We start from the raw sequence: 23,694 nt of genomic DNA, 5'->3' as shown, positions 1-23,694 counted from the left end.
GGAACTGTACCCCAGTGAGAGTCAGTGTGTGTGGAACTGTACCCCAGTGAGAGTCAGTCTATGTGGAAATGTACCCCAGTGAGAGTCACTGTGTATGGAACTGTAACCCAGTGAGACTCAGTGTGTGTGGAACTGTACCCCAGTGAGAGTCAGTGTGTGTGGAACTGTACCCCGGTGAGTGTCAGTGTGTGTCGAACTGTACCCCAGTGAGAGTCAATGTTTGTGGAACTGTACCCCAGTGAGAGTCAGTGTGTGTGGGACTGTAGCCCAGTGAGAGTCAGTGTGTGTGGAACTGTAGCCCAGTGAGAGTCAGTGTGTGTGGAACTGTAGCCCAGTGAGAGTCAGTGTTTGTGGAACTGTAGCCTTGTGAGGGTCAGTCTGTGTGGAACTGTACCCCAGTGAGAGTCAGTGTTTGTGGAACTGTACCCCAGTGAGAGTCAGTGTGTGTGGAACTGTAGCCCAGTGAGAGTCAGTGTGTTTGGCACTGTAGCCCAGTGAGAGTCAATGTGTGGAACTGTTGCCCACTGAGAGTCATTGTGTGCGGAACTGTACCCCAGTGAGAGTCAGTGTGTCTGGAACTGTAGCCAAGTGAGAGTCAGTTTGTGTGGAACTGTACCCCAGTGGGAGTCAGTGTGTGTGGAACTGTACCCCAGTGAGAGTCAGTGTGTGTGGCACTGTAGCCCAGTGAGAGTCATTGTGTGTGGAAATGTACCCCAGTGAGAGTCAGTGTGTGTGGAACTGTACCCCAGTGAGAGTCACTGTTTGTGGAACTGTTCCCCAGTGAGAGTCAGGTTTTGTGGAACTGTAGCCCAGTGAGAGTCGGTTGTGTGGAACTGTACCCCTGTGAGAGTCAGTGTGTGTGCAACTGTACCCCAGTGAGGGTCACTGTGTGTGGAACTTTAGCCCAGTGAATGTCAGTGTGTGTGGAACTGTATCCCAGTGAGAGTTAGTGTGTTTGGAACTGTAGCCCAGTGAGAGTCAGTGTGTGTGGAACTGTATCCCAATGAGAGTTAGTGTGTTTGGAACTGTAGCCCAGTGAGAGTCAGTGTATGTGGAACTGTACCCCAGTGAGAGTCAGTGTGTGTGGAACTGTACCCCAGTGAGTGTCAGTGTGTGTGAAACTGTTCCCCAGTGAGAGTCAGTGTGTGTGGATCTGTAGCCCAGTGAGAGTCAGTGTGTGTTGAACTGTAACTCAGTGAGGGTCAGTGTATGTGGAACTGTACCCCAGTGAGAGTCAGTGTGTGTGGAACTGTACCCAAGTGATAGTCAGTGTGTGTGGAACTGTAGCCCACTGAGAGTCATTGTGTGTGGTACTGTACCCCAGTGAGAGTCAGTGTGTGTGGCACTGTAGCCCAGTGAGAGTCATTGTCTGTGGAAGTGTAGCCCACTGAGAGTCATTGTGTGTGGAACTGTACCCCAGTGAGAGTCAGTGTGTGTGGAACTGTAGCCCATTTAGAGTCAGTGTGTGTGGATCTGTACCACAGTGAGAGTCAGTGTGTGTGGAACTGTACCCCAGTGAGAATCAGTGTCTGTGGAACTGTACCCCAGTGAGAGTCAGTATGTGTGGAACTGTACCCCAGTGTCAGTCACTGTTTGTGGAACTGTACCCCACTGAGAGTCAGTGTGTGTGGAACTGTAGCCCAGTGAGAGTCAGTGTTTCTGGAACTGTACCCCAGTGAGAGTCAGTGTGTGTGGAACTGTACCCCAGTGAGAGTCAGTGTGTGTGTAACTGTACCCCAGTGTGAGTCAGTGTGTGTGGAACTGTACCCCAGTGAGAGTCAGTGTCTGTTGAACTGTACCCCAGTGAGAGTCAGTGTGTGTAGAACTGTACCCCAGTGAGAGTCAGTGTGTGTGGAACTGTACCCCAGTGAGAGTCAGTGTGTGTGGAATTGTACCCCAGTGAGAGTCAGTGTATGTGGAAGTGTACCCCAGTGAGAGTCAGTGTCTGTGGAACTGTAGCCCACTGAGAGTCATTGTGTGTGGAACTGTACCCCAGTGAGAGTCAGTGTGTATCAAAATGTACCCCAGTGAGACTCAGTGTGTGTGGAACTGTACCCCAGTGAGAGTCAGTGTTTGTGGAACTGTTCCCCAGTGAGAGTCAGTGTGTGTGGAACTGTACCCCAGTGAGAGTTAGGTTTTGTGGAACTGTAGCCCAGTGAGAGTCAGTGTGTGTGGAACTGTACCCCAGTGAGAGTCAGTGTGTGTGGCACTGTAGCCCAGTGAGAGTCAGTGTGTGTGGAACTGTAGTCCAGTGAGTGTCATTGTGTGTGGAACTGTACCCCAGTGAGAGTCAGTGTGTATCGAAATGTACCCCAGTGAGAGTCAGTGTGTGTGGAACTGTACACCAGTGAGAGTGAGTGTTTGTGGAACTGTTCCCCAGTGAGAGTCAGTGTGTGTGGAACTGTACCCCAGTGAGAGTCAGGTTTTGTGGAACTGTAGCCCAGTGAGAGTCAGTGTGTGTGGAACTGTACCCCAGTGAGAGTCAGTGTGTGTGGAACTGTACCCCAGTGAAAGTCTGTGTGTGTGGAACTGTACCCCAGTGAGAGTCAGTGTGTGTGGAACTGTACCCCAGTGAGATTCAGTGTGTGTGTAGCTGTTCCCCAGTGAGAGTCACTGTGTATGGAACTGTAACCCAGTGAGACTCAGTGTGTGTGGAACTGTACCCCAGTGAGAGTCAGTGTGTGTGGAACTGTACCCCGGTGAGTGTCAGTGTGTGTCGAACTGTACCCCAGTGAGAGTCAATGTTTGTGGAACTGTTCCCCAGTGAGAGTCAGGTTTTGTGGAACTGTAGCCCAGTGAGAGTCGGTTGTGTGGAACTGTACCCCTGTGAGAGTCAGTGTGTGTGCAACTGTACCCCAGTGAGGGTCACTGTGTGTGGAACTTTAGCCCAGTGAATGTCAGTGTGTGTGGAACTGTATCCCAGTGAGAGTCAGTGTGTGTGGATCTGTAGCCCAGTGAGAGTCAGTGTGTGTGGAACTGTACCCCTGTGAGAGTCAGTGTGTGTGGAACTGTACCCCAGTGAGAGTCAGTGTATGTGGAACTGTACCCCAGTGAGAGTCAGTGTGTGTGGAACTGTACCCCAGTGAGTGTCAGTGTGTGTGAAACTGTTCCCCAGTGAGAGTCAGTGTGTGTGGAACTGTAGCCCAGTGAGAGTCAGTGTGTGTTGAACTGTAACTCAGTGAGGGTCAGTGTATGTGGAACTGTACCCCAGTGAGAGTCAGTGTGTGTGGAACTGTACCCAAGTGATAGTCAGTGTGTGGGGAACTGTAGCCCACTGAGAGTCAGTGTGTGTGGTACTGTACCCCAGTGAGAGTCAGTGTGTGTGGCACTGTAGCCCAGTGAGAGTCATTGTCTGTGGAAGTGTAGCCCACTGAGAGTCATTGTGTGTGGAACTGTACCCCAGTGAGAGTCAGTGTGTGTGGAACTGTAGCCCATTTAGAGTCAGTGTGTGTGGATCTGTACCCCAGTGAGAGTCAGTGTGTGTGGAACTGTACCCCAGTGAGAATCAGTGTCTGTGGAACTGTACCCCAGTGAGAGTCAGTATGTGTGGAACTGTACCCCAGTGACAGTCACTGTTTGTGGAACTGTACCCCACTGAGAGTCAGTGTGTGTGGAACTGTAGCCCAGTGAGAGTCAGTGTTTCTGGAACTGTACCCCAGGGAGAGTCAGTGTGTGTGGAACTGTACCCCAGTGAGAGTCAGTGTGTGTGTAACTGTACCCCAGTGTGAGTCAGTGTGTGTGGAACTGTACCCCAGTGAGTGTCAGTGTGTGTAGAACTGTACCCCAGTGAGAGTCAGTGTGTGTAGAACTGTACCCCAGTGAGAGTCAGTGTGTGTGGAACTGTACCCCAGTGAGAGTCAGTGTGTGTGGAATTGTACCCCAGTGAGAGTCAGTGTATGTGGAAGTGTACCCCAGTGAGAGTCAGTGTCTGTGGAACTGTAGCCCACTGAGAGTCATTGTGTGTGGAACTGTACCCCAGTGAGAGTCAGTGTGTATCAAAATGTACCCCAGTGAGACTCAGTGTGTGTGGAACTGTACCCCAGTGAGAGTCAGTGTTTGTGGAACTGTTCCCCAGTGAGAGTCAGTGTGTGTGGAACTGTACCCCAGTGAGAGTTAGGTTTTGTGGAACTGTAGCCCAGTGAGAGTCAGTGTGTGTGGAACTGTACCCCAGTGAGAGTCAGTGTGTGTGGAACTGTAGCACAGTGTGAGTCATTGTGTGTGGAACTGCAGCCCAGTGAGAGTCATTGTGTGTGGAACTATACCCCAATGACAGTCTGTGTGTGTGGAACTGTACCCCAGTGAGAGACAGTGTGTGTGGAACTGTACCCCAGTAAGAGTCAGTGTGTGTGGAACTGTACCCCAGTGAGAGTCAGTGCGTGAGGAGCTATACCCCAGTGAGAGTCAGTGTGTGTGGAAATGTACCCCAGTGAGAGTCAGTGTGTGTGGAACTGTAGCCCAGTGAGAGTCAGTGTGTGTGGAACTGTAGCCCAGTGAGGGTCAGTGTATGTGGAACTGTACCCCAGTGAGAGTCTGTGTGTGTGGAACTGTACCCCAGTGAGAGTCAGTGTGTGTGGAACTTTACCCCAAAGAGAGTTAGTGTATCTGGAACTGTACCCCAGTGAGATTCAGTGTGTGTGGAACTGTACCCCAGTGAGAGTCAGTGTGTGTGGAACTGTACCACAGTGAGAGTCAGTTTCTGTTGAACTGTACCCCAGTGAGAGTCAGTGTGTGTGGAACTGTACCCCATGAGAGTCAGTGTGTGTGGAACTGTACCCCAGTGAGAGTCAGTCAATGTGGAAATGTACCCCAGTGAGAGTCACTGTGTGTGCAACTGTAACCCAATGAGACTCAGTGTGTATGGAACTGTACCCCAGTGAGAGTCAGTGTGTGTGGAACTGTACCTCGGTGAGTGTCAGTGTGTGTCGAACTGTACCCCAGTGAGAGTCAATGTTTGTGGAACTGTACCCCAGTGAGAGTCAGTGTGTGTGGGACTGTAGCCCAGTGAGAGTCAGTGTGTGTGAAACTGTAGCCCAGTGAGAGTCAGTGTGTGTGGAACTGTAGCCCAGTGAGAGTCAGTGTGTGTGGAACTGTAGCCCAGTGAGAGTCAGTGTTTGTGGAACTGTTGCCCAGTGAGGGTCAGTCTGTGTGGAACTGTGCCCCAGTGAGAGTCATTGTGTGTGGAACTGTACCCCAGTGAGAGTCAGTGTGTGTGGAACTGTACCCCACTGAGAGTCACTCTTTGTGGAACTGTTCCCCAGTGAGAGTCAGTGTGCGTGGAACTGTACCCCAGTGAGAGTCAGGTTTTGTGGAACTGTAGCCCAGTGAGAGTCGGTTGTGTGGAACTGTACCCCTGTGAGAGTCAGTGTGTGTGGAACTGTACCCCAGTGAGGGTCACTGTGTGTGGAACTTTAGCCCAGTGAATGTCAGTGTGTGTGGAACTGTACCCCAGTGAGAGTTAGGTTTTGTGGAACTGTAGCCCAGTGAGAGTCAGTGTGTGTGGAACTGTACCCCAGTGAGAGTCAGTGTGTGTGGCACTGTAGCCCAGTGAGAGTCAGTGTGTGTGGAACTGTAGCCCAGTGAGAGTCATTGTGTGTGGAACTGTACCCCAGTGAGAGTCAGTGTGTATCGAAATGTACCCCAGTGAGAGTCAGTGTGTGTGGAACTGTACACCAGTGAGAGTGAGTGTTTGTGGAACTGTTCCCCAGTGAGAGTCAGTGTGTGTGGAACTGTACCCCAGTGAGAGTCAGGTTTTGTGGAACTGTAGCCCAGTGAGAGTCAGTGTGTGTGGAACTGTACCCCAGTGAGAGTCAGTGTGTGTGGAACTGTTCCCCAGTCTGAGTCATTGTGTGTGGAACTCTAGCCCAGTGAGGGTCAGTGTGTGTGGAACTGTACCCCACTGAGAGTCAGTGTCTGTTGAACTGTACCCCAGTGAGAGTCAGTGTGTGTGGAACTGTACCCCAGTGAGAGTCAGTGTGTGTGGAACTGTACCCCAGTGGGGGTCAGTGTGTGTGGATCTAATCCCCAGCGAGAGTCAGTGTGTGGAACTGTACCCCAGTGAGGGTCACTGTGTGTGGAACTTTAGCCCAGTGAGGGTCAGTGTGTGTGGAACTGTACCCCAGTGAGCGTGAGTGTGTGTGGAACTGTACCCCAGTGAGAGACAGTGTGTGTGGAACTGTACCACAGTGAGAGTCAGTGTCTGTTGAACTGTTCCCCAGTGAGAGTCAGTGTGTGTGGAACTGTACCCCAGTGAGAGTCAGTGTGTGTGGAACTGTACCCCAGTGAGGGGCAGTGTGTGTGGAACTGTACCCCAGTGAGAGTCAGTGTATGTGGAAATGTACCCCAGTGAGAGTCAGTGTGTGTGGAACTGTACCCCAGTGAGAGTCAGTGTGTGTGGAACTGTTCCCCAGTCTGAGTCATTGTGTGTGGAACTGTACCCCAGTGAGAGTCTGTGTGTGTGGAACTGTACCCCAGTGAGAGACAGTGTTTGTGGAACTGTACCCCAGTGAGAGTCAGTGTGTGTGGCACTATACCCCAGTAAGAGTCAGTGTGTATGGAACTGTACCCCAGTGAGGGTCAGTGTGTGTGGAACTGTACCCCTGAGGGTCTCACTGTGTGTGGAACTATACCCCAATGAGAGTCTGTTTGTGTGGAACTGTACCCCAGTGAGGGTCATTGTGTGTGGAAGTTTACCCTAGTGATAGTCAGTGTGTGTGGAATTGTACCCCGGTGAGAGTCTGTGTGTGGAACTGTACCCCAGTGAGAGTCAGTGTCCATGGAACTGTACCCCAGTGAGAGTCAGTGTGTGTGGAACTGTACCACAGTGAGAGTCAGTGTCTGTTGAACTGTACCCCAGTGAGAGTCAGTGTGTGTGGAACTGTACGCCAGTGAGAGTCAGTGTGTGTGGAACTGTACCCCAGTGAGATTCAGTGTGTGTGTAGCTGTTCCCCAGTGAGAGTCAGTGTATGTGGAAATGTACCCCAGTGAGAGTCAGTGTGTGTAGAACTGTACCCCAGTGAGAGTCAGTGTGTGTGGAACTGTTCTTCCGTCTGAGTCATTGTGTGTGGAACTGTACCCCAGTGAGTGTCTGTGTGTGTGGAACTGTAACCCAGTGAGAGACAGTGTGTGTGGAACTGTACCCCAGTGAGTGTCAGTGTGTGTGGAACTGTACCCCAGTGAGGGTCAGTGTGTGTGGAACTGTACCCCAGTGAGAGTCATTGTGTGTGGAACTGTACCCCAGTGACTGTCATTGTGTGTGGAACTTTACCCCAGTGAGAGTTAGTGTATGTGGAACTGTACCCCAGTGAGATTCAGTGTGTGTGGAACTGTACCCCAGTGAGAGTCAGTGTGTCTGGAACTGTACCCCAGTGAGAGTCAGTGTGTGTGGAACTGTACCCCAGTGAGGGTCAGTGTGTGTGGAACTAATCCCCAGCGAGAGTCAGTGTGTGTGGAACTGTACCCCAGTGAGGGTCACTGTTTGTGGAACTTTAGCCCAGTGAGGGTCAGTGCGTGTGGAACTGTACCCCAGTGAGCGTCAGTGTGTGTGGAACTGTACCCCAGTGAGAGACAGTGTGTGTGGAACTGTACCCCAGTGAGAGTCAGTGTGTGTGGAGATGTACCCAGAGCGAGTCAGTGTATCTGCAACTGTACCCCCGTGAGGGTCAGTGTTAGTGGAACTGTACCCCAGTGAGAGTCAGTGTTTCTGGAACTGTACCCCAGTGAGAGTCAGTGTGTGTGGAACAGAACCCCAGTGAGGGTCAGTGTGTGTGGTACTGTACGCCAGTGAGAGTCAGTGTGTGTGGAACTGTACCCCAGTGAGAGTCAGTGTGTGTGGAACTGTACCCCAGTGAGAGTCAGTGTGTGTGGAACTGTATCCCAGTGAGAGTCAGTGTGTATGGAACTGTACCCCAGTGAGGGTCAGTGTGTGTGGAACTGCACCCTTGAGAGTGTCACTGTGTGTGGAACTATACCCCAATGAGAGTCTGTTTGTGTGGAACTGTACCCCAGTGAGAGTCATTGTGTGTGGAACTTTACCCTAGTGAGAGTCAGTGTGTGTGGAATTGTACCCCGGAGTGAGTCAGTGTGTGGAACTGGACCCCAGTGAGAGTCAGTGTCCGTGGAACTGTACCCCAGTGAGAGTCACTGTGTTTGGAACTGTTCCCCAGTGAGAGTCAGTGTGTGTGGAACTCTACCCCAATGAGAGTCTGTGTGTGTGGAACTGTACCCCAGTGAGAGTCAGTGTGTGTGGAACTGTACCCCAGAGAGAGTCAGTGTGTGTGGAACTATACAGCAATGAGAGTCTGTGTGTGTGGAACTGTACCCCAGTGAGAGTCAGTGTGTGTGGAACTGTACCCCAGTGAGAGTCAGTGTGTGTGGAATTGTACCCCAGTGAGAGTCAGTGTGTGTGGAACTGTACCCCAGTGAGAGTCAGTGTGTGTGGAACTGTACCCCAGTGAGAGTCAGTGTATGTGGAAATGTACCCCAGTGAGAATCAGTGTGTGTGGAACTGTACCCCAGTGAGAGTCAGTGTGTGTGGAAATGTTCCCCAGTCTGAGTCGTTGTGTGTGGAACTGTACCCCAGTGAGAGTCTGTGTGTGTGGAACTGTACCCCAGTGAGAGACAGTGTGTGTGGAACTGTACCCCAGGGAGGGTCAGTGTGTGTGGAACTGTACCCCAGTGAGGGTCAGTGTGTGTGGAACTATACCCAAGTGAGAGTCAGTGTGTGTGGAAATGTACCCCAGTGAGAGTCATTGTGTGTGGAACTGTAGCCCAGTGAGAGTCAGTGCGTCTGGAACTGTAGCCCAGTGAGGTTCAGTGTATGTGGAACTGTACCCCAGTGAGAGTCTGTGTGTGTGGAACTGTACCCCAGTGAGAGTCAGTGTGTGTGGAACTTTACCCCAAAGAGAGTTAGTGTATCTGGAACTGTACCCCAGTGAGATTCAGTGTGTGTGGAAGTGTACCCCAGTGAGAGTCAGTGTGTGTGGAACTGTACCCCAGTGAGAGTCAGTGTGTGTGGAACTGTACCCCAGTGAGGGTCAGTGTGTGTGGAACTAATCCCCAGCGAGAGTCAGTGTGTGTGGAACTGTACCCCAGTGAGGGTCACTGTTTGTGGAACTTTAGCCCAGTGATGGTCAGTGCGTGTGGAACTGTACCCCAGTGAGAGTCAGTGTTTGTGGAACTGTACCCCAGTGAGAGACAGTGTGTGTGGAACTGTACCCCAGTGAGAGTCAGTGTGTGTGGAGATGTACCCAGAGCGAGTCAGTGTATCTGCAACTGTACCCCCGTGAGGGTCAGTGTTAGTGGAACTGTACCCCAGTGAGAGTCAGTGTTTCTGGAACTGTACCCCAGTGAGAGTCAGTGTGTGTGGAACTGAACCCCAGTGAGGGTCAGTGTGTGTGGTACTGTACCCCAGTGAGAGTCAGTGTGTGTGGAACTGTACCCCAGTGAGAGTCAGTGTGTGTGGAACTGTACCCCAGTGAGAGTCAGTGTGTGTGGAACTGTATCCCAGTGAGAGTCAGTGTGTATGGAACTGTACCCCAGTGAGGGTCAGTGTGTGTGGAACTGTACCCCTGAGAGTGTCACTGTGTGTGGAACTATACCCCAATGAGAGTCTGTTTGTGTGGAACTGTACCCCAGTGAGAGTCATTGTGTGTGGAACTTTACCCTAGTGAGAGTCAGTGTGTGTGGAATTGTACCCCGGAGTGAGTCAGTGTGTGGAACTGGACCCCAGTGAGAGTCAGTGTCCGTGGAACTATACCCCAGTGAGAGTCACTGTGTTTGGAACTGTTCCCCAGTGAGAGTCAGTGTGTGTGGAACTCTACCCCAATGAGAGTCTGTGTGTGTGGAACTGTACCCCAGTGAGAGTCAGTGTGTGTGGAACTGTACCACAGTGAGAGTCAGTGTGTGTGGAACTGTACCCCAGTGAGACTCAGTGTGTGTGGAACTGTACCCCAGTGAGAGTCAGTGTGTGTGGAACTGTACCCCAATGAGAGTCTGTGTGTGTGGAACTGTACCCCAGTGAGAGTCAGTGTGTGTGGAACTGTACCACAGTGAGAGTCAGTTTCTGTTGAACTGTACCCCAGTGAGAGTCAGTGTGTGTGGAACTGTACCCCAGTGAGAGTCAGTGTGTGTGGAACTGTACCCCAGTGAGAGTCAGTGTGTGTGGAACTGTACCCCAGTGAGAGTCAGTGTATGTGGAAATGTACCCCAGTGAGAATCAGTGTGTGTGGAACTGTACCCCAGTGAGAGTCAGTGTGTGTGGAAATGTTCCCCAGTCTGAGTCGTTGTGTGTGGAACTGTACCCCAGTGAGAGTCTGTGTGTGTGGAACTGTACCCCAGTGAGAGACAGTGTGTGTGGAACTGTACCCCAGGGAGGGTCAGTGTGTGTGGAACTGTACCCCAGTGAGGGTCAGTGTGTGTGGAACTATACCCAAGTGAGAGTCAGTGGGTGTGGAAATGTACCCCAGTGAGAGTCATTGTGTGTGGAACTGTAGCCCAGTGAGAGTCAGTGTGTCTGGAACTGTAGCCCAGTGAGGGTCAGTGTATGTGGAACTGTACCCCAGTGAGAGTCTGTGTGTGTGGAACTGTACCCCAGTGAGAGTCAGTGTGTGTGGAACTTTACCCCAAAGAGAGTTAGTGTATCTGGAACTGTACCCCAGTGAGATTCAGTGTGTGTGGAACTGTACCCCAGTGAGAGTCAGTGTGTGTGGAACTGTACCACAGTGAGAGTCAGTTTCTGTTGAACTGTACCCCAGTGAGAGTCAGTGTGTGTGGAACTGTACCCCAGTGAGAGTCAGTGTGTGTGGAACTGTACCCCAGTGAGAGTCAGTCAATGTGGAAATGTACCCCAGTGAGAGTCACTGTGTGTGCAACTGTAACCCAATGAGACTCAGTGTGTGTGGAACTGTACCCCAGTGAGAGTCAGTGTGTGTGGAACTGTACCCCGGTGAGTGTCAGTGTGTGTCGAACTGTACCCCAGTGAGAGTCAATGTTTGTGGAACTGTACCCCAGTGAGAGTCAGTGTGTGTGGGACTGTAGCCCAGTGAGAGTCAGTGTGTGTGGAACTGTAGCCCAGTGAGAGTCAGTGTGTGTGGAACTGTAGCCCAGTGAGAGTCAGTGTGTGTGGAACTGTAGCCCAGTGAGAGTCAGTGTTTGTGGAACTGTTGCCCAGTGAGGGTCAGTCTGTGTGGAACTGTGCCCCAGTGAGAGTCATTGTGTGTGGAACTGTACCCCAGTGAGAGTCAGTGTGTGTGGAACTGTAGCCCAGTGAGAGTCAGTGTGTGTGGCACTGTAGCCCAGTGAGAGTCAATGTGTGGAAGTGTTGCCCACTGAGAGTCATTGTGTGCAGAACAGTACCCCAGTGAGAGTCAGTGTGTCTGGAACTGTAGACAAGTGAGAGTCAGTTTGTGTGGAACTGTACCCCAGTGAGAGTCAGTGTGTGTGGAACTGTACCCCAGTGAGAGTCAGTGTGTGTGGCACTGTAGACCAGTGAGAGTCAGTGTGTGTGGAACTGTAGCCCACTGAGAGTCATTGTGTGTGGAACTGTACCCCTGTGAGAGTCAGTGTGTATCGAAATGTACCCCAGTGAGAGTCAGTGTGTGTGGAACTGTACCCCAGTGAGAGTCACTCTTTGTGGAACTGTTCCCCAGTGAGAGTCAGTGTGCGTGGAACTGTACCCCAGTGAGAGTCAGGTTTTGTGGAACTGTAGCCCAGTGAGAGTCAGTGTGTGTGGAACTGTACCCCTGTGAGAGTCAGTGTGTGTGGAACTGTACCCCAGTGAGGGTCACTGTGTGTGGAACTTTAGCCCAGTGAATGTCAGTGTGTGTGGAACTGTATCCCAGTGAGAGTTAGTGTGCTTGGAACTGTAGCCCAGTGAGTGTCAGTGTGTGTGGAACTGTACCCCAGTGAAAGTCAGTGTGAGTGGAACTGTACCCTAGTGAGAGTCAGTGTATGTGGAACTGTACCCCAGTGAGAGTCAGTGTGTGTGGAACTGTACCCCAGTGAGTGTCAGTGTGTGTGAAACTGTTCCCCAGTGAGAGTCAGTGTGTGTGGAACTGTAGCCCATTGAGAGTCAGTGTGTGTGGAACTGTAGCTCAGTGAGGGTCAGTGTATGTGGAACTGTACCCCAGTGAGAGTCAGTGTGTGTGGAACTGTACCCCACTGAGAGTCACTGTTTGTGGAACTGTTCCCCAGTGAGAGTCAGTGTGTGTGGAACTGTGCCCCAGTGAGAGTCAGGTTTTGTGGAACTGTAGCCCAGTGAGAGTCGTTTATGTGGAACTGTACCCCAGTGAGAGTCAGTGTGTGTGGAACTGTACCCCAGTGAAAGTCTGTGTGTGTGGAACTGTACCCCAGTGAGAGTCAGTGTGTGTGGAACTGTACCCCAGTGAGAGTCAGTCTATGTGGAAATGTACCCCAGTGAGAGTCACTGTGTATGGAACTGTAACCCAGTGAGACTCAGTGTGTGTGGAACTGTACCCCAGTGAGAGTCAGTGTGTGTGGAACTGTACCCTGGTGAGTGTCAGTGTGTGTCGAACTGTACCCCAGTGAGAGTCAATGTTTGTGGAACTGTACCCCAGTGAGAGTCAGTGTGTGTGGGACTGTAGCCCAGTGAGAGTCAGTGTGTGTGGAACTGTAGCCCAGTGAGAGTCAGTGTGTGTGGAACTGTAGCCCAGTGAGAGTCAGTGTGTGTGGAACTGTAGCCCAGTGAGAGTCAGTGTTTGTGGAACTGTTGCCCAGTAAGGGTCAGTCTGTGTGGAACTGTGCCCCAGTGAGAGTCATTGTGTGTGGAACTGTACCCCAGTGAGAGTCAGTGTGTGTGGAACTGTAGCCCAGTGAGAGTCAGTGTGTTTGGCACTGTAGCCCAGTGAGAGTCAATGTGTGGAACTGTTGCCCACTGAGAGTCATTGTGTGCGGAACTGTACCCCAGTGAGAGTCAGTGTGTCTGGAACTGTAGCCAAGTGAGAGTCAGTTTGTGTGGAACTGTACCCCAGTGGGAGTCAGTGTGTGTGGAACTGTACCCCAGTGAGAGTCAGTGTGTGTGGCACTGTAGCCCAGTGAGAGTCATTGTGTGTGGAAATGTACCCCAGTGAGAGTCAGTGTGTGTGGAACTGTACCCCAGTGAGAGTCACTGTTTGTGGAACTGTTCCCCAGTGAGAGTCAGGTTTTGTGGAACTGTAGCCCAGTGAGAGTCGGTTGTGTGGAACTGTACCCCTGTGAGAGTCAGTGTGTGTGCAACTGTACCCCAGTGAGGGTCACTGTGTGTGGAACTTTAGCCCAGTGAATGTCAGTGTGTGTGGAACTGTATCCCAGTGAGAGTTAGTGTGTTTGGAACTGTACCCCAGTGAGAGTCAGTGTGTGTGGAACTGTACCCCAGTGAGTGTCAGTGTGTGTGAAACTGTTCCCCAGTGAGAGTCAGTGTGTGTGGAACTGTAGCCCAGTGAGAGTCAGTGTGTGTTGAACTGTAACTCAGTGAGGGTCAGTGTATGTGGAACTGTACCCCAGTGAGAGTCAGTGCGTGTGGAACTGTACCCCAGTGAGAGTCAGTGTGTGTGGAACTGTACCCCAGTGAGTGTCAGTGTATGTGGAACTGTACCCCAGTGAGAGTCAGTGTGTGTGGAACTGTAGCCCAGTGATAGTCAGTGTGTGTGGAACTGTACCCCAGTGAGAGTCAGTGTGTGTAGAACTGTAGCCCAGTGAGAGGCAGTGTGTGTGGAACTGTAGCCCAGTGAGAGTCAGTGTGTGTGGAACTGTACCCCAGTGAGAGTCAGTGTGTGTGGAACTGTACCCCAGTGAGAGTCAGTGTGTGTGGAACTGTACCCCAGTGAGAGTCAGTGTGTGTGGAACTGTACCCCAGTGAGAGTCAGTGTGTGTGGAACTATAGCCCAGTGAGTGTCAGTTTGTTTGGAACTGTAGCCCAGTGAGAGTCAGTGTGTGTGGAACTGTACCCCAGTGAGAGTCAGGTTTTGTGGAACTGTAGCCCAGTGAGAGTCAGTGTGTGTGGAACTGTACCCCAGTGAGAGTCAATGTGTGTGGAACTGTACCCCTGTGAGAGTCAGTGTGTGTGGAACTGTACCCCAGTGAGTGTCAGTGTGTGTGGATCTGTACCCCAGTGAGAGTCAGTGTGTGTGGAACTGTACCCCTGTGAGAGTCAGTGTGTGTGGAACTGTACCCCAGTGAGAGTCAGTGTGTGTGGAACTGTACCCCTGTGAGAGTCAGTGTGTGTGGAACTGTACCCCAGTGAGGGTCAGTGTGTGTGGAACTTTAGCCCAGTGTGGGTCAGTGTCTGTGGAACTTTAGCCCAGTGAGGGTCAGTGTGTGTGGAACTGTACCCCAGTGAGAGTCAGTGTTTGTGGAACTGTACCCCAGTGAGAGTCAGTGTGTGTAGAACTGTACCCCAGTGAGAGTCAGTGTGTGTGGAACTATAGCCCAGTGAGTGTCAGTTTGTTTGGAACTGTAGCCCAGTGAGAGTCAGTGTGTGTGGAACTGTACCCCAGTGAGAGTCAGGTTTTGTGGAACTGTAGCCCAGTGAGAGTCAGTGTGTGTGGAACTGTACCCCAGTGAGAGTCAATGTGTGTGGAACTGTACCCCTGTGAGAGTCAGTGTGTGTGGAACTGTACCCCAGTGAGTGTCAGTGTGTGTGGATCTGTACCCCAGTGAGAGTCAGTGTGTGTGGAACTGTACCCCTGTGAGAGTCAGTGTGTGTGGAACTGTTGCCCAGTAAGGGTCAGTCTGTGTGGAACTGTGCCCCAGTGAGAGTCATTGTGTGTGGAACTGTACCCCAGTGAGAGTCAGTGTGTGTGGAACTGTAGCCCAGTGAGAGTCAGTGTGTTTGGCACTGTAGCCCAGTGAGAGTCAATGTGTGGAACTGTTGCCCACTGAGAGTCATTGTGTGCGGAACTGTACCCCAGTGAGAGTCAGTGTGTCTGGAACTGTAGCCAAGTGAGAGTCAGTTTGTGTGGAACTGTACCCCAGTGGGAGTCAGTGTGTGTGGAACTGTACCCCAGTGAGAGTCAGTGTGTGTGGCACTGTAGCCCAGTGAGAATCATTGTGTGTGGAAATGTACCCCAGTGAGAGTCAGTGTGTGTGGAACTGTACCCCAGTGAGAGTCACTGTTTGTGGAACTGTTCCCCAGTGAGAGTCAGGTTTTGTGGAACTGTAGCCCAGTGAGAGTCGGTTGTGTGGAACTGTACCCCTGTGAGAGTCAGTGTGTGTGCAACTGTACCCCAGTGAGGGTCACTGTGTGTGGAACTTTAGCCCAGTGAATGTCAGTGTGTGTGGAACTGTATCCCAGTGAGAGTTAGTGTGTTTGGAACTGTACCCCAGTGAGAGTCAGTGTGTGTGGAACTGTACCCCAGTGAGTGTCAGTGTGTGTGAAACTGTTCCCCAGTGAGAGTCAGTGTGTGTGGAACTGTAGCCCAGTGAGAGTCAGTGTGTGTTGAACTGTAACTCAGTGAGGGTCAGTGTATGTGGAACTGTACCCCAGTGAGAGTCAGTGCGTGTGGAACTGTACCCCAGTGAGAGTCAGTGTGTGTGGAACTGTACCCCAGTGAGTGTCAGTGTATGTGGAACTGTACCCCAGTGAGAGTCAGTGTGTGTGGAACTGTAGCCCAGTGATAGTCAGTGTGTGTGGAACTGTACCCCAGTGAGAGTCAGTGTGTGTGGAACTGTAGCCCAGTGAGAGGCAGTGTGTGTGGAACTGTAGCCCAGTGAGAGTCAGTGTGTGTGGAACTGTACCCCAGTGAGAGTCAGTGTGTGTGGAACTGTACCCCAGTGAGAGTCAGTGTGTGTGGAACTGTACCCCAGTGAGAGTCAGTGTGTGTGGAACTGTACCCCAGTGAGAGTCAGTGTTTGTGGAACTGTACCCCAGTGAGTGTCAGTGTGTGTAGAACTGTACCCCAGTGAGAGTCAGTGTGTGTGGAACTATAGCCCAGTGAGTGTCAGTTTGTTTGGAACTGTAGCCCAGTGAGAGTCAGTGTGTGTGGAACTGTACCCCAGTGAGAGTCAGGTTTTGTGGAACTGTAGCCCAGTGAGAGTCAGTGTGTGTGGAACTGTACCCCAGTGAGAGTCAATGTGTGTGGAACTGTACCCCTGTGAGAGTCAGTGTGTGTGGAACTGTACCCCAGTGAGGGTCAGTGTGTGTGGAACTGTACCCCAGTGAGAGTCAGTGTGTGTGGAACTGTACCCCTGTGAGAGTCAGTGTGTGTGGAACTGTACCCCAGTGAGAGTCAGTGTGTGTGGAACTGTACCCCTGTGAGAGTCAGTGTGTGTGGAACTGTACCCCAGTGAGGGTCAGTGTGTGTGGAACTTTAGCCCAGTGTGGGTCAGTGTCTGTGGAACTTTAGCCCAGTGAGGGTCAGTGTGTGTGGAACTGTACCCCTGTGAGACTCAGTTTGTTTGGAACTTTAGCCCAGTGAAAGTCAGCACATCCATCGATAAAATTAAGGGGTGTTTTTATCCCCTTGTCGTGTGGGCCTGGGAATGTTTTGTGGGCCTGGGAGTGCGGTGTGGGCCTGGGAGTGGTGTGTGGGCTCAGTGAAAGCTCCCTGAAGGCCCAGAGCCGGCTCAGGAAGCTGAAGATTTTTTGCCTGAAAAATAAGCATTTTACAAATGAGTTAAACATGTCTCCCCACGTGACTCAATCCTGGGAAGATGTGAAAAATGATGCTGGAAATCCTTTATTGCTTTTTCACTTCGCATTGGAAACCTCATCCCGCCCGTTTTTGAGGTTTTGTTAAAAATACAAAGGCCGCCTGGGTCTATTCGCTCGTCCACCAATTCATTACTTAAGGGCCTTAATAATCCTGTTAACCCAGGCACGCTGTCCCGGCTCGTGTCTGCAGTCCGACCGAATGGATTGCTAGAGTTCGCAGTGACGCCAGGGCTCTCGGCTGACACCATCGCGCACTGTCACCCCCACTCAGCTCAGGCGCAGAACCACAAACTCTGCCCCAAGTAACGTCCTCACTGTCTTTTTTTTCAGATGCATTCTCTAAGACTCCTGAGTCAAAACCAGCCGTCACAGATATTCCTGAGCATGAGCGACAACTTCAGACCCGTGCAACCACTGCATAACCGCTGCATCCGAACAAACATCAACTTCAGCCTCCAAGGAAAGGACTGTCCCAACAACAGAGCCCAGAAACTGCAGTACCGAGGTGAGACCACACAGGCACACTTCCCCGTGCGTACCCACACTCTGTATCCCCCACACTTTGCCCCTTCGCTCTGCTCTGTCATTTACCCCATCACTATCTATACCCCAATACCCTTCCTCATCATTTTACCCCCACACTCTTCCCCAATGCTGTCACCGAAAATTGTACCCCAACTCTCTTTGATTCCACTGTACCCTTCCACTGTACCTTGCAACTGTACCCCAGCACTGTACCCTGGTGTTAACACACATCACTGTACACTGTCACTGAGCGGTACTGAGTTCTATGGTGCAGTGGTTTTGACCAGGGTCTGTGCTGGGTTAAGTGATGGGAGCAATGGCTACTCCGTGGTGCTCAGTATTCCTGACCCCAGAAATCCCAGTTTTTGATTGCAGGCACGACGTATCCGGTTGGAGCTGCATCCAGTCTTCAGCCACTGTCCGTAGACACAAGGCAAGGTGATCAGGAGCAGGGGTGCAGAGTAATAGGCTGGCCAAGAGGACACTGAAAGGCCACAGCACTGTCCAGCTGTGGTCACCTAACTCAGCCCAGCTTCGAAACTGGAGCTGGGATCTTGTTTGGTCTTTTTGGCTGAGATCGACAGTGGGGCATGCGGTGGGGAGGGCTGGCATTGTGTGGGTTTGCATGGGGAGCAGTCAGCCTAGCAAGTAATGGTCTTTAACCAGGGTGAGTCTATATCACTCACATGGTGTGATGGAGCCCTCTGTGTGTTTGCTGCAATGTGTAAATCTGTAGTAGGAACCAATCACTTTTTAAGACCCTTCCAACTGGGTTAAATCTTTCAGCTCAGCAAACTGCTCAGTGGGGATGAGCTGCGACATTCTTTCCCCTCCAAATTGATTCGCATTGACCCACGGGAGGTAAGTGTAGCTTCCGAATATGTGTCCAAACGCATATATATCCATAATATATATATTATACATATATAATATTTATGTGTATATATCTATCTATATATATCTTAGAGAACATGCATCATATATATCATATGCATATATATTACATATATGTGTATATATATAAAACTGCATATATATAATATAAAAGATATATGGATAATATATAATATTTATGTGCCCATGTGTATCTATCATTATCTATTGACACATACAAACATAAACGTATATATGCTGACAATAGGGTGAGTTGATTTGGCTCTATCATTGACAGTGGAAAGGCAGGGGCATTTACTGATTTAGTAGAACATATATTATGTATATACGTACATATATATGTAATCTAAATGTGTCTCACTGGGTCACCGTAGCACTGTAACACTCACTGTGTCACTATAATCCTCACTAGATAACTGTAACATTGACTCACTCAATGTAACACTCACTGGATCACTGTAACACTCACTCACTCCATGTAGCACTCACTGGCTCAATGTAACACTCACCGGGTCACTGTAACACTCACCAGATCACTGTAATAATCATCGGGTCACTGTAGTTCTCACTGGGTCACTGTAACACTCACCAGATCACTGTAACATTCACAGTATCACTAATAATCACTGGGTCACTGTAACATTCACAGGCTCAACATAACTCTCATTGGGTCACTGTAACACTCACTGGGTCACTAGAACACTCACTGAATCAATGTAACATTCACTGGATCAATGTAACACTCATTGGGTCACAGTAACACTAATTGGATCACTGTAATAATCACTTAGTCACTGTAACACTCACTGGCTCAATATAACTCTCACTCACTCAATGTAACACTCACTGGGTCACTGTAATACTAACTAGGTCACTGTAATACTAACTGGATCACTGCAACACACTCTGGAATCCCATCACAGATGAAGCAGCAAATTTTATTTGGCTCTTGGAAGCTGCATAAACATCAGGCATTGTAGACATTGTGGAATAGGATATTCACTGGTCACTATTTGGTGTGCAACGCGCTGTCTGATATCCACTGGTCACTATTCAGTGTGTAAGGCACTGTCTGATATTCACTGTTTACTATTCAGTGTGTAACGCACTGTCTGATATTCACTGTTCACTATTCAGTGTGTGACACACTGTCTGATATTCACTGTTCACTATTGTGTGTAACACACTGTCTGATTTTCACTGTTCACTATTCAGTGTGTGACACACTGTCTGATACTCACTGTTCTCTATTCAGTGTGTAACACACTACCTGATACTCATTGTTCACTATTCAGTGTCAAACACTGCCTGATACTCACTGTTCACCATTCAGTGTGTGACAAACTGTCTGATACTCACTGTTCTCTATTCAGTGTGTAACACACTACCTGATACTCATTGTTCACTATTCAGTGTCAAACACTGCCTGATACTCACTGTTCACCATTCAGTGTGTGACAAACTGTCTGATTTTCACTGTTCACTATTCAGTGTGTAAGGCACTGTCTGATATTCACTGTTTACTATTCAGTGTGTAACGCACTGTCTGATATTCACTGTTCACTATTCAGTGTGTGACACACTGTCTGATATTCACTGTTCACTATTGTGTGTAACACACTGTCTGATTTTCACTGTTCACTATTCAGTGTGTGACACACTGTCTGATACTCACTGTTCTCTATTCAGTGTGTAACACACTACCTGATACTCATTGTTCACTATTCAGTGTCAAACACTGCCTGATACTCACTGTTCACCATTCAGTGTGTGACAAACTGTCTGATTTTCACTGTTCACTATTCAGTGTGTGACACACTGTCTGATTTTCACTGTTCACTATTCAGTGTGTGACACACTGTCTGATATTCACTGTTCACTATTCAGTGTGTAACACACTGTCTGATACTCACTGTTCTCTATTCAGTGTATAGCATTAATGTCTAATGCTCACTATTCATTGTTCAGTGTGCAATGCACTGTCTTATATTCACTGTTCACTAATTAGTGTCAAACACCATCTGATACTCACTGTCCACTATTCAGTGTGTAACACACTGTCTGATACTCACTGTTCATTATCCACTGTCACACACTGCCTGATATTCACTGTTGGCTAATCAGTGTGTAACGCATTGCCCCATATTCACTGTTTACTCTTCAGTGTCAAACACCGTCTGATACTCACTTTTCACTATTCAGTATATAACACACTGTCTGATACTCACTGTTCACTATCCACTGTCAAACACTGTCTGATATTCACTGTTGACTGATCAGTGTGTAGCACATTTTCTGATACTCACGGTGCACTATCCACTGTCAAACACTGTCTGATACTCAGTGTTCACTATTCAGTGTGTAACACACTGTCCAATGTTCTCTGTTCACTATTTAGTGTTTAATACACTATCTGACACTCATTGTTCACTATTCAGTGTGTAACACATTGTCTGATTTTCACGGTTCACTATTCAGCGTGTAACACATTGTCTGATACTCACTGAGCCCAATTCGGTGTTTAACACACTGTCTGACACTCATTGTTCACTATTCAGTGTATAACACACTGTCTGATACTCACTGTTCACTATCCACTGTCAAACACTGTCTGATATTCTCTGTTGACTAATCAGTGTGTAACACATTGCCTGATATTCACTATTCACGCTTCAGTGTGTAACCCATTGTCTGATACTCACTGTTCACTATTCAGTGTGTAGCATATTGTCTGATTCTCATTGTTCACTATTCAGTGGGTAGCACATTTCCTGATACTCACTGTGCACTATCCACAGTCAAACATGGTCTGATACTCAGTGTTCACTATTCAGTGTGAACCACACTGTCTGACACTCACTGTTCACTATTTAGTGTGTAATACACTGTCCAATATTCTCTGTTCACTATTTAGTGTTTAATACACTATCTGACACTCATTGTTCACTATTCACTGTGTAACACGTTGTCTGATACTCACTGAGCCCAATTCAGTGTTTAACACACTGTCTGACACTCATGGTTCATTATTCAGTGTTTAACACAGTGCCTGATACTCACTGTTCACTATCCACTGTCAAACACTGTCGGATATGCACTGTTGTCTATTCAGCGTGTAACACACTTTCTGACACTCACTGTTCACTATTCAGTGCATAACCCACTTGCTGATACTCACTTTTCACTATTTAGTTCCGAAGACACTGTGTGATACTCACTGTTCATTATTTAGTTTGTAATGCAATGTCTAATATTCACTGTTCACTAATCAGTGTGTAACACACTGTTTGATATTCAGTGTTCACGATTCAGTGGTTTGCACACTGTCTGATGTTCTCTGTTCACTATTTAATGTATAGCACACTGTCTGATACTCACTGTTTAGTTGCTAGGACACTGTGTGATATTTGCTGTTCACTGTTTAGTCTCTAATGCACTGACTGATATTCACTGTTCACTATTCAGTGTGTAACACACTGTCTTATATTCAGGTTCACCAATCAGTGTGTAACACACTGATACTCACTATTCACTATTTAGTTCCTAAGAAACTGTGTCATACTCACTGTTCACTATTCAGTGTATAACGCACTATCTGATATTCACTGCTCACTATTCAGTGTGTACCACGCTGATATTCATTTTTCACCATTCAGAGTTTAAGACAATGTCTGATATTATCTGTCCACTATTCAGTGTGTAATACACTGTCTGATACTCACTGTTCACTATTCAGTGTTTTACACAATGTCTGATATTCACTGTTCACTATTTATTGTCTAGTACACTATCTAATACTAATTTTTCACTATTCAGTGTGTAACAAACTGCCTGATTCTCACTGTTCACTTTTCAGTGTTTCATACAATGTCTGATATTCACTGTTCGCTATTCAGTGTGTAACACACTGTCTGATACTCACTGTTCACTATTCAGTCTTTAACACACTGTCTGATACTCACTGTTCACTATTCAGTGTGTAACACACTGTCTGATACTCACTGTTCACTATTCAGTGTTTAACACACTGTCTGATACTCACTGTTCACTTTTGTTTGCACCCCCTGTCCTTGAGTTGCAACAAGTCCCTCTTTCAACTCCACGTGTGTTTGAGGCTTTGATGAAGTTGATGACCAGTCACAGAATGCAGGAACATTTCATATCGTCCACATGGCCAGCAAAGTGCTGCCAAACACCAATAGAATGATCCATCCCTGGCTGCCTGTTGGGTGCTGCTGATGTACAGACCACTGGGGAAGCTAGTTAAACACATGAGGGAGAAAGGGCTGGAAGGATATTGGCTGCGGCGAAGAGGGGTTGGAGGATGCTCAGGTGGGGTTTAAACGCCATACAGCCTGTTTCTATCCTGTAAATAGGGGAATAAAACACTGCACGGGAGAAGAGAAATCCTCTGCAGGACCTTCTGCTGGAGATTAGATCAGTTGCACTGACTATCCAGATTAGCTACTCTGAGAAACAAGCTGTGTTGATCGTCCAAAAAGTCTCTTCTGGATAAACAAGTTCCTTTATATTTAAGTGTCTTGCATGCTCTGTGAAAACTGTTTCATTTTTAAAAGACATGTTTCATCTCTCCAATTTTCTCTTTCCTTCTCTCTCTTTCAGTTAATGAATGGCTCCTAAAGTAATAAGAGACAATATTGATCCGGAATTTAACCCTGATGAGATATTCCTGCTCTGAATGTGCATTACGAGGATGGCAGTCAGGACCACTCCCTTGCTGGAGGGGGCACTCAGCTTTCACAATGAGCTTGGAGGGAGACAAACTTTTGATATATATAAACGGCTGTCTTCAAAACCCACCTTACAGTCGCAAGGAAACCAAGACACTTGCCAAAATACACCTAGATTTAAAAAGATTAATTTTAGAGGGTGGGTGGTGGGAGGGGGGAATGAGATAAATCATTTAACAAGCAACTGTGGTTTTGATACTTTACCATTTTGAAAGGGAAGAGGAATTAAAAAATTAAATCTATAAAATTTTAATGCAGCTGCCTCGGCTCCAACTAAAACAAACCAGAGAGACTTTAATGGCCTTTGTATATATGTGGACTTCACAATTGCTAATGTCAGGATGGAAGCAAATCCACCAGTGTGAGTGTTCAATTGTGTTCGGGGTTCCAAACTGGAAAGCCTTCATTGCTCATTCGCGTCATTCAGTTTGGTGTCTGTATCCAAACCAAAACAGAAAGAAGTCTTTGGAATCTGGGTGGGGGGGGGGCGGGGATGGGTGGGGTATGGGGGTGGGGGTTGGTTGGGGGGGGGAGGGGGCGCGGTGGGGATGCAGGGTGGGGCAGCGGGAGGGGATGGAGGACAATAAGGGTATTCCCTTCACCTACCACCACCCCCACCAACCTCCGCCGACCCGTCCCTTACACCCTCCATCCCCATTACTGAGGCCATTGCTTCAAATAAATTAAATCAAAGAGTCAAACCTACATGGGGCAAGTCTTGTAAATATGTTACCACTGGCGTTAGAGGGGTCAGAAATTAAAGACATGAGTTTTAACTGACGTTCCAACCATTGGGAAGACCTGATACACACTCGGGTGTGGATAAAGCTACTGCCTTTTTATGTTAATTGTTTACAATGTTCATACACTGTGTTTGGT

At 48.8% G+C, this 23,694-nt stretch overlaps 1 long non-coding RNA gene across 1 annotated transcript; it reads left to right on the top strand.

Annotated features, from left to right (window-relative positions):
- Positions 1 to 16,979: 16,979 nt before the first annotated feature.
- Positions 16,980 to 23,285, top strand: LOC121293912. Its single transcript, XR_005946641.1, has 3 exons — positions 16,980 to 17,150; positions 17,957 to 18,031; positions 22,688 to 23,285. It is a non-coding gene; the product is annotated as an uncharacterized LOC121293912 (long non-coding RNA).
- Positions 23,286 to 23,694: the final 409 nt, after the last annotated feature.

This window comes from Carcharodon carcharias, chromosome 22 (assembly GCF_017639515.1).
Source record: "Carcharodon carcharias isolate sCarCar2 chromosome 22, sCarCar2.pri, whole genome shotgun sequence".
In the NCBI taxonomy this organism is placed as follows: Eukaryota; Metazoa; Chordata; class Chondrichthyes; order Lamniformes; family Lamnidae; genus Carcharodon; species Carcharodon carcharias.
This window is presented reverse-complemented; position numbering and strand designations above follow the sequence as displayed.